Raw genomic sequence first — 9,066 nt, 5'->3', positions numbered from 1 at the left:
CGACATGATTGGGGCTGCTCATTTATTCATTCCTGGGTACCTCTACTGTGCTAGGCCTGTGCCAAGGTCTAACTAATAATGATGAATAACAGATGAATAAGACAGTGCTTGCCCCACTGGGGTTCTCAGTCCATGGTAGCAGTGTGGTGGGAGGATGAAGTACACAAATAAATTCAACATTGAGTGATGAGGAGGCAGTGTGGCATCAAGCTGACTCCAGCCCCTTCTTACCACCTCCACTGCTGCCCTGCTGAGCCACCATCTGTGCTCTCCTGGATTGCCACCCTTGCCTCCTACCTGGTCTGCCCTTGCCCCCCTGCAGTCTATTCTCAGCCCAGCAGCCAGAGGGATCTTCTGCCCCAAATCCCCCATTGGTCTCCATCTTACTCAGTGTAAAAGCCCAATTCTCACAACGGCCCACCAGGCTGTAGAGGACCTTGTGGACTCACGTCCTCTCTTGTTACCATTGACCTTTTCAATTTCTGCTAATCAAATGGGTGCAAAAGGGAATCTCATTGTGGCTTTAATTTGCATGTTCTCCATCACCAATGATGTGGGACGTCTCTTCTTATGTTTATTACCACGTGTCTCCTTTTCTGAGAAACACCTGTCTTGAGCCCCCCGCCCCCCCCCCTTTTTTTTAACTAACTAAAGCCCGCATGGTGTCCCTGGTGCAAATAGTTAAGCACTTGACTGCTTGCTGAAAGTTGGTGGTTTAAACTCACCCAGATGAGCCTCGGAAGATGGGCCTCACAATCTACTTTTGAAAGGTCACAGCCTTAAAACCCTACGGGGCAGTTCTACTCTGCACACATGGGGTCGCCATGAGTTGGAATCAACTCTATGGCAACTAGCAATACCAACAGAGTCCACATTTGATTAAGATTTCTTTAGTTCTTACCTAGTGTCCCTTTTTGTTCCAGGATCCCAGCCAGGAGATGACACTATATTTTGTCTTCCTGTCTTCTTAGGCTCCTCCTGGCTGTGACAGTTTCTCAGACCTTCCTTGTTGCTGATGACCTTGGCAGTTTTGAGGAATACTGGTCAGGTATTTTGTAGCATGCCCCTCAAATGGGATTTGTTTTGATGTTTTTCTCATGATTAGACTGGGGTTATGGGTTTTGGGGGGGAAGAAGACCATAAAGGTGAAGTGCCATTCTCATCACATCTTATCAAGGTGACTATCAACAAGAGCTCATCAGCCAGTCTAGGGGAGACAGATGTGGCAGTCTGCTTCCGTAAAGATTACAGCTTTGAAACACTATGGGGCAGTTCTACTCTGTCCTATAGGGTCACTATGAGTCAGAATTTACTCGACGCAATGGGTTTTTTTCTGGTAACAACATGACTTATCACTGTTGAGGTTGACCTTGATCCCTTGATCGAGGCAGTGTTTGTAAAGTTACTCTTTTGCCCACTCTGCCTTTCCACATTGCTCTCTTCGGAAGGAAGTCACTATCTATAGCCTAGACTTAAGGAGCGGGGAGTTTTGTGCCTTGAGACTGGCGTGTCTACATGAATTATTTGGAATTCTTTGGCACAGGTGATTTGTTTCTTCTCCTCCATTTATTTAAAATCATTTGTTTATATCAGTATAAGCTCACAGATATGTATGAAATTCTATGGGTTATAATCTAATACTACATGATTTATTCTTGTAGCTCATATTGTTCCAGCATTGGTCATTGGGAGCTCCTTCAGTTGCTCCTTTACAGAAAAATTTTGCTGACCCCTGGCATAGATATTAATAAAATGCAATAAATCAATTAAGTAGCGATAGTCTTTGAGTATTTATTCTCTTTTTAAAAATATAATTTAATCTTTTAATAATGGCTAGGTTAAGAAAACCAAAGTCCCAAGGGAGCAATCAGTCCAAAGGACTAATGGACCATGTGAACCACAGCCTACACCACCCTGAGACCAGAAGAACTAGATGGTGCCCGGCTACCACTACCAACCGCTGTGACTGGGATCACAACAAAGAGTCTCCGACAGAGCGGGAGAAAAATCGCAGAACAAAAAAATCAAATTCACAAAAAAGGCCAGACTTACTGGTCTGACAGAGACTGGAGGAACCCCCGAGGCTGTGGCCTTAAGACACCCTTCTGAGCCAGAAGTGAAGCTATTCTCAGAGACCACCCTTCAGCCAAACCACAGACAGGCCCATAAAATAAACAATAACACCCCAGAGGAACATGCTCCTTAGAACAAGCAATTATACAATATCAAAAGGGCAACATTTTCCCCAAAGCAAAGGTAGGCAGGAAGGGGTAAAAATCCAGGATGAAAGGAAACGGAGAATCTAGGATGGAAATGGGGGGAGTGCTGGCACTTGGCGGAGAATGAAACCAATGTCATGGAACACTTTACGGACAAACTATCGAATGGGAAACTAATTTGTTCTGTAAACTTTCACCTAATGCACAATAAAAAATTTTTTTTTGAATAACTAGGTTAAAAACCAGCTTGCAAAATTCCTGAAAATTAAACAATTGACTCTCATGGGCCAATATGGGTTGGCCCCAGCACCCACTGTATATCTCTCCATTTATTTAGATCTTTTTAAATAAAATCCGCCGCCTTCGAGTTGATGCCGACTCACAGCGACCCTATAGGACAGAGTAGAACTTCCCCATAGGGTTTCCAAGGCTGTATAATCTTTATGGAAGCAAACCGCCACACCTATCTTCCTCAGAACTGCTGGTGGGTTGGAACCACCGACCTTTCGGTTAGCAACTGAGCGCATAACCACTGCGCCACCGGGGCTCTTTATCATGTTTAATATCTCTTAATAAGGCTTTATAAATTTTCCTGTGAAGGTTTTAAACATTATTTGTTAGATTTATTCCTGGGTATTTGACTTAGTTATCTGGGGCTGCTGTAACAGAAATACCACAGGTGGCTGGCTTTCGCAAACAGAAATTTATTCTCTCACAGTCTAGGAGGCTCGAAGTCTGAATCCGGGGCGCCAGCTCCAGGGGAGTGCTTTCTCTGTCTATAATTTAGCTATGGTTACCCAGAATTTTAAGTACCTCTGCCCCCTAGTATCACAGATCCCAGCTCTTTTGTTCAAATCTGCAAGTCTGAGTATCCCATATTTTTAAAAGGAATTGGCTTCACTCACTGGACTTTTGGAGCCCTGGTGGTGCAGCGGTTCAGAGCTCAGCTGCTAAAAAAAAGATTAGCAGTTGGAATCCACCGGGAGCTTCTTGGAAACGCTATGGGGGCAGTTCTCTGTTCTATAATGTCGCTATGAGTCAGAATCGACTCGACGGCAACGGGTTTTGTTTTACTGGACTTTTGCTGACACCTGATGGTCATTTCTCTTCATTGCAAGCTGGAGGAAATCCCAGTTCCGCTTCACTACTCAAAAACTCGGCCCCCTGGTGGCGCAGTGGTTAAGAGCTCGGCTGCTAACGGAAAGGTCGGCAGTTTGAATTCACCAGGCGCTCCTTGGAAACCCTATGGGGCAGTTCTACTCTGTCTTATAGGGTCACTATGAGTCGGAATCGACTCGACGGCAACGGGTTTGCTTTGATTTTTTTCTAAGACAAAAACCTGTTGCCAGTCAAGTTGATTCTGATTCATAGCGACTCAATAGGACCGAGTAGAACTGCCCCACCGTGTTTCCAAGACTGTAAATCTTTACGGAAGCAGACTGTCACATTTTTTTCCTTTGGAGTGGCTGCTGGGGTCGAACAGCAACTTGTTGGTTAGCAGCCGAGCTCTTAACCACTGCACCACGAGGGCTCCTTTTCACTAGTCAACCAACAACAATAGCAAAAGGTTAAAACATTCAGACTTGTCTTCCTCAGGTACTAGAAAGCAGTTCTGGAGCTCACAGCAAAGACAGCGGTGAAAGGTATACACGCAGGCCCTTGGGAAAGTAGTGTGAAATTAGCATGAGCTGGTAGAGCAGCACCCTGACAATTTTCCTAGGCTCTACCCTAGTTTACACCCACTTTGCCCCAACCTTTCCCACCTTTCCTAGTGCTAAAGGTCTTATTTGGAATGTACTTCTAACTCATAATCAATTGCGTTTAGACTCATTTTGTGAGATATTTTTGAAAATTTCATAATTACACTTGGAGGTAATTAGACACATTTGGGGTGCCATGAAATGGGGTCATCTTGTATTAAAGCGGTGTTTTCACAATTTGTCTGATCAGAAGAAACACCCAAGATGCTTGTTAGAAATACAGATTGGATGCAACAGGCCCAGGGTAGGAAGCTCCAGTTGACTGTTAGGAGCAAGGCGGTCCTCATGTGAACCTCTGTGTCACGGTATTGCTTATGGTGACTCCGTGTGCTGACTTTCCTTAAGTTTCCAAGCTTATGCCACCTCCCACCTCCCTGTCCATCTGGGTCCCACTAAAATGGTTATTCAGGGCTCAGACTTGGGCAGAAGCCAAGTTCCATGGCAATTATTAAGATGAATAATATTTAAGAGCAACGACAACCAAGTTTCAGGAGGCTAGGGGAGGATGCAGGCTAGCACAGCCATCCTTTGGTCTGTTCACAAGGCAGCAGCCAGACTCATCTCGGTAGAACATGTCACTCCTCTTCCAGATCCTCTAGCAGGTCAGCGTTTCTCTTGGAGTAGAAGCCAAAGTCTTTAGTTGACCCACAAGTCTCTACATGACTCTCTCCCACCAGCCACATGGGCCGCTTCCCTGTTCCTGAAGATCCTCAAGAATGTCCTGCCTCGGGGCCTTTGCACCTCCTGTCCCTGGGATGCTCAGTCAGGCTGGCTCCCTCCTGTACCTACCCTCAGGTCTTCACTCAGCCCTCACCCCACGCCCAGCCAACGCATCCCATGCCCCTCTCTGGCTTTTTTTTTGTCCTGAGCATCTGCCATTATCTAACTTCCTACATTTTTATTTGATGTTTTGTCCACCTGTCTCAATGGAATACATACTCCATGGGGCCAGGGGCTTTTAAAAATGGAATCATTCTTGATTACAGCAGACATTAAACAGCAGGGCAAGCCCCTGGGCTGTGTAAATGGTTAACACACTCAGCTGCTAACTAAAAGGCTGGAGGTTTGAATCTATCCATAGGCACCTCAGAAGAAAGGCCTGGTGATCTCCTGAAAAATCAGCCATTGAAAATCTTATGGAGCACAGGTCTACTCTGACACGCATGGGGTTGCCATGAGTCTGAGTCGACTCAACAACGACTTTTTTTTTTTTTAATGCATATGAAATAAATCAGACAAGGCAAGATTTCTCTCTTTGGAGATGGACATTATTTGAAGAAAACAACTTCTAAGACATTATGTTGTTATTGTAAAAGATGTTTTATAAATACTGTAAAAAAAAGGTTTAATCCTTTGGACTTAGCACCTTAAGCAGTATAACAACCTCACATCTTGGTTTTATAGGCTCAGACGTGATCTGACGTCTATTTCCCCTGCTTGTTCCCTTAAGGGTTTATTCAGTCTAGGAAGAACAGAGAGCAGTGAGGGGCAGTTGTAAAGTAATTGCCCTGGACCCCAGAATAATCACATTGGAGAACAAGTGCCAAGAAATGAGCATGGATTGCCGCTGTGGCTCTAAGAGAAATCTGAAGAATTTAATTATCAGTGCTTCTGGAGTCAGTTTCAGATGTCACATCTGAGAACTTAGGGTCAAGTCCTGTCTGTCACTTATGGAGCATGTAGCCGTGGACCAATCTCCCAGGTATCTTTGGGGGTCAGTTCACAGGGTCGGGTGGTAGTCGCAGCACTCTCAGCAGCTGGGGGGACGGTATACACCCGGTGAGGGGATCCGGACAGGGAATCAGGAACATCTACAAGAGTGGGACAGCCACATGCCCATGTTCTGCAGCCTGAGACACCCTGGTGACACCTATTTATGAGCAAGTTTTCATAAGGAGCATCTATGAGGTTCAAGAAGGAGCTCTGCTGGTGCAGTAGTAAAGCGCTCGGCTGCTAACTGAAAACTCGGAGGTTAGAACCCACCCAGTTGCTCTGAGGGAAAAAAGACCTGGCAGTCTGCTTCCTTAAAGATGACAGCCTAGAAAACCCTATAGGTTAGTTCTAGTCTGTCACACAGGGTCGCTATGAGCCAGAGTTGGCTCGACGGCGGTGGGTTTTGCTTTTGGTAGATTAATGGGCCTTTGGACAAAGCTGGCAGGGAGGCTCCCCGTATCAGGGCAAAGGAGCCACGGAAGAGGGGATCATTAGATCCTGGGATAGAGCAACTGTTTGTTAGGAAGGACGGGTGCAGGCCGGCAGCAGGGCAGCCTGGGACTCTCCTGGCTGCTGGGAGCAGCCTCAGGAAGTTCAGTTTCAATAAGCAGAGGAACATGGGTTATTACAGGTCTCAATGTCTTCATCCTTAGGAGGCTGGGGCCTGCCTTCCTGAAGGTGACAGGCCTGCTGTCCATCCTGGTGCGAAACACACAGGAGGCAGGAGAGCACGCAGTGCGGTCCTGCAGCCATCAGACAGGCTTTGTTTGACTGGAATGTGGATTTTAGGAATCCAGATCTTTAAAAATCTGGATTCCCCAGTGCACCAGGCAGGGTTTGTTCTCGCATGGCACCTACACTGGAGCTGAGTAGTGGTCACTACCTTGAAACTGGTCATGCCACAGTCCCCACCACTGCCTAGTGTATCACAATAGCCCCCCTTCTTTCACTTCCAAGACCTGGCTGGCCCTGCATGGGCTTGTGGCTTCCCGTCTATTAAGCCCGTGAGAAGCCCAAACTCAATGAGCTTTTTTAAAAATCGTCTTTTGAGGCTCTATCTCTGGCGACAGCAGTCTGTCCAATGTTCAGGAAAGCGAGACTAGGGGCAACAGAGGAGGGGGAGACCAGCATAGAGGGCAAGGATGTGAGTGCTGGAATAGGACGACCTATTGCTGTTGAGTCGATTCTGACTTATAGGGACCCCATAGCACAGAGTAGGACTGCCCTTCCACATCTTTTTCCTGTGGAGCGGCTGGTGGGTTCGAACCACTGACTCTTCGGTTGGCAGCTGAGCGCTTTAACCACTGCTCCACCAGGGCTGCTTTGGAATAGGACTGCCTGGGTTCAAACTTTAGCTCCAGTACGAGCTATATGATCCTGGTAAATTACTTAATCCCCCTGGTGCTTCAGTTTTATCCTCTATAAAATGGGATAACAAAATGAATAAATACATGTAAAGCTCTTGGCACTTAGGAAGCGTTAATAAAGGTTAACACCGTTATTGCTAGCCCTAGACACCGTTATCACTGTGCATTCATTGAGCGCCCCCTGGTGGATCCCATTTGAATATGCCATACCCGCTGCCTTCAAGAGCTTCCAGTCTAGTGAAAGCTGTGGACCATTGCAATGCCCTGTGATGCGTGCGGAGCCCTGGTGGTTAAGAGCTTGGTTACTAACCAAAGGGTTGGCAGTTTGAATCCACCAGCTGCTCCTTGGAAACCCTATGGGGAAGTTCTACTCCGTCCTACAGGGTCGCTAAGAGTCAATATTGACTCGACAGCAATGGGTTTGGTTTGGTTTTTTGGTGACGGGTGTAAGGAGTCCTGGTGGCGCGATGGTTAAGCACTCAGATTCTAAAGGAAAGGTCAGTGTTTGGAACCCACCAGCTGCTCCGTGGGAGAAAAGACCTGGTGATCTGCTCCCATAAAGACTTCAGCCTAGGAAACCCTATGGGGCAGTTCTACTCTGTCCTATAGTGTCGTTATAGGGTCGCTATGAGTCAGAATTGACTCAATGGCACAGAACATCAGGCGTGTGTGAGACTTGGTGCCTTGTCCTGGTTGGTCAGGGAAGCCTCTACTCAATTCTATTGTGGCTACAGGCTTTACCAGATAATAAAAACAGTTATACTTATGGAGCACCTACTGTATGCAAACTGCTCTGAACCCTGAATATGTAGTAACTAATTTCATCCTTATACCTGGGGATTATATTTCTGGGTCTAGCTATCATAGAAGGCAGAATGGATGATGGGAGACCTTAAAGTGACCAGAATCTACTGCGGGTCGCCGTACTTGTTTGCGGATATTAACTTTCCCCTAGGTTTGCAGAGAAGGATTAAGTCCTTTGATTTCTAAGAATGATAATAGCTACAAGTCTGCTTCTGTGTTTTACTTTCACTTTTCTTTTGTCATTTAAAGTTGTTTTCACCTGACCCCCCAGCTGCAAGTACAGTTAACCATCAACCACCACAGAGTCCCTGACAGATGGGCCTGGTAACAGATGGTTCCATTGAAAGGCAGCAACTGAAGAAGGAGGGTAATTTGAACCAATCAAGAAGATGGGGTCTCTTGGAGGCAAGGTTTCTACAGAAACTGAAACTATATCCCTGAAGCTCCATTGGTACATTGTTCACCTGAGTCTGAGCCTTCCTGGGGGGTGGATCCAACTTTCTTCAACATCTGGAAAGTTGCAAAGGAAGAGAGAGAAGCCCTGGAGCCTTGTCAAATTCCCTTCTCTTATGGCAAATTCAGCATTAGTGACAAATTGCACAATTTGACATAAATGAAGTTGATAGAGGTTGGCAAAGCTGTTTTTAAACAGCAGCAATGGAAAGATGTGTAGGTATTTTTTTCACTCAATAGTCAGTATGTTTAATAACAAATGAAATGACCAGATGTTTAAAAAACCCACCACCTTCACAGTGTCATCTGATAGTCAGCTGCTGCTGATTAATGAGGGTGTGGGGTTCGTTCCAGTCCCATTTCGGAAAGTTGACACTAAAGCCCTCTAAGGACTTCATTGGGTAGCTCTTTATTATAATTCACGAAGGGTTCTAAGTTCACCTCTGAGGCTTTCCTGGGCTACAGAGACTGTCCCAGATGTCAGAAGACTTGAATGTGTAGGCTCAGGTCTGTCACTACTTGCCTGTGTGACCTTGGGTAAGTCATTTAACCCCGCTAGATCTTTAGGTTCCCCATAGGATAAATGATGATAATAAGCCTTGCCTTGCCTACCCCCAGGTTGTTGTCAGGCTCAAATGGAGTAATAGATGTGAATCACTTTTTAAGTTTAAATCTGTTGATCTTTTTATTGAGAAATAATTTCATCCAGTAAAATGCATAAATCTTAAGTGTATATAGCTCAATAAAATT

This window comes from Trichechus manatus, unplaced genomic scaffold (assembly GCF_000243295.1).
Source record: "Trichechus manatus latirostris isolate Lorelei unplaced genomic scaffold, TriManLat1.0 scaffold00014, whole genome shotgun sequence".
Taxonomy (NCBI): domain Eukaryota; kingdom Metazoa; phylum Chordata; class Mammalia; order Sirenia; family Trichechidae; genus Trichechus; species Trichechus manatus.
The sequence above is the reverse complement of the archived record's forward strand: the minus strand, read 5'-3'. Positions refer to the sequence as shown.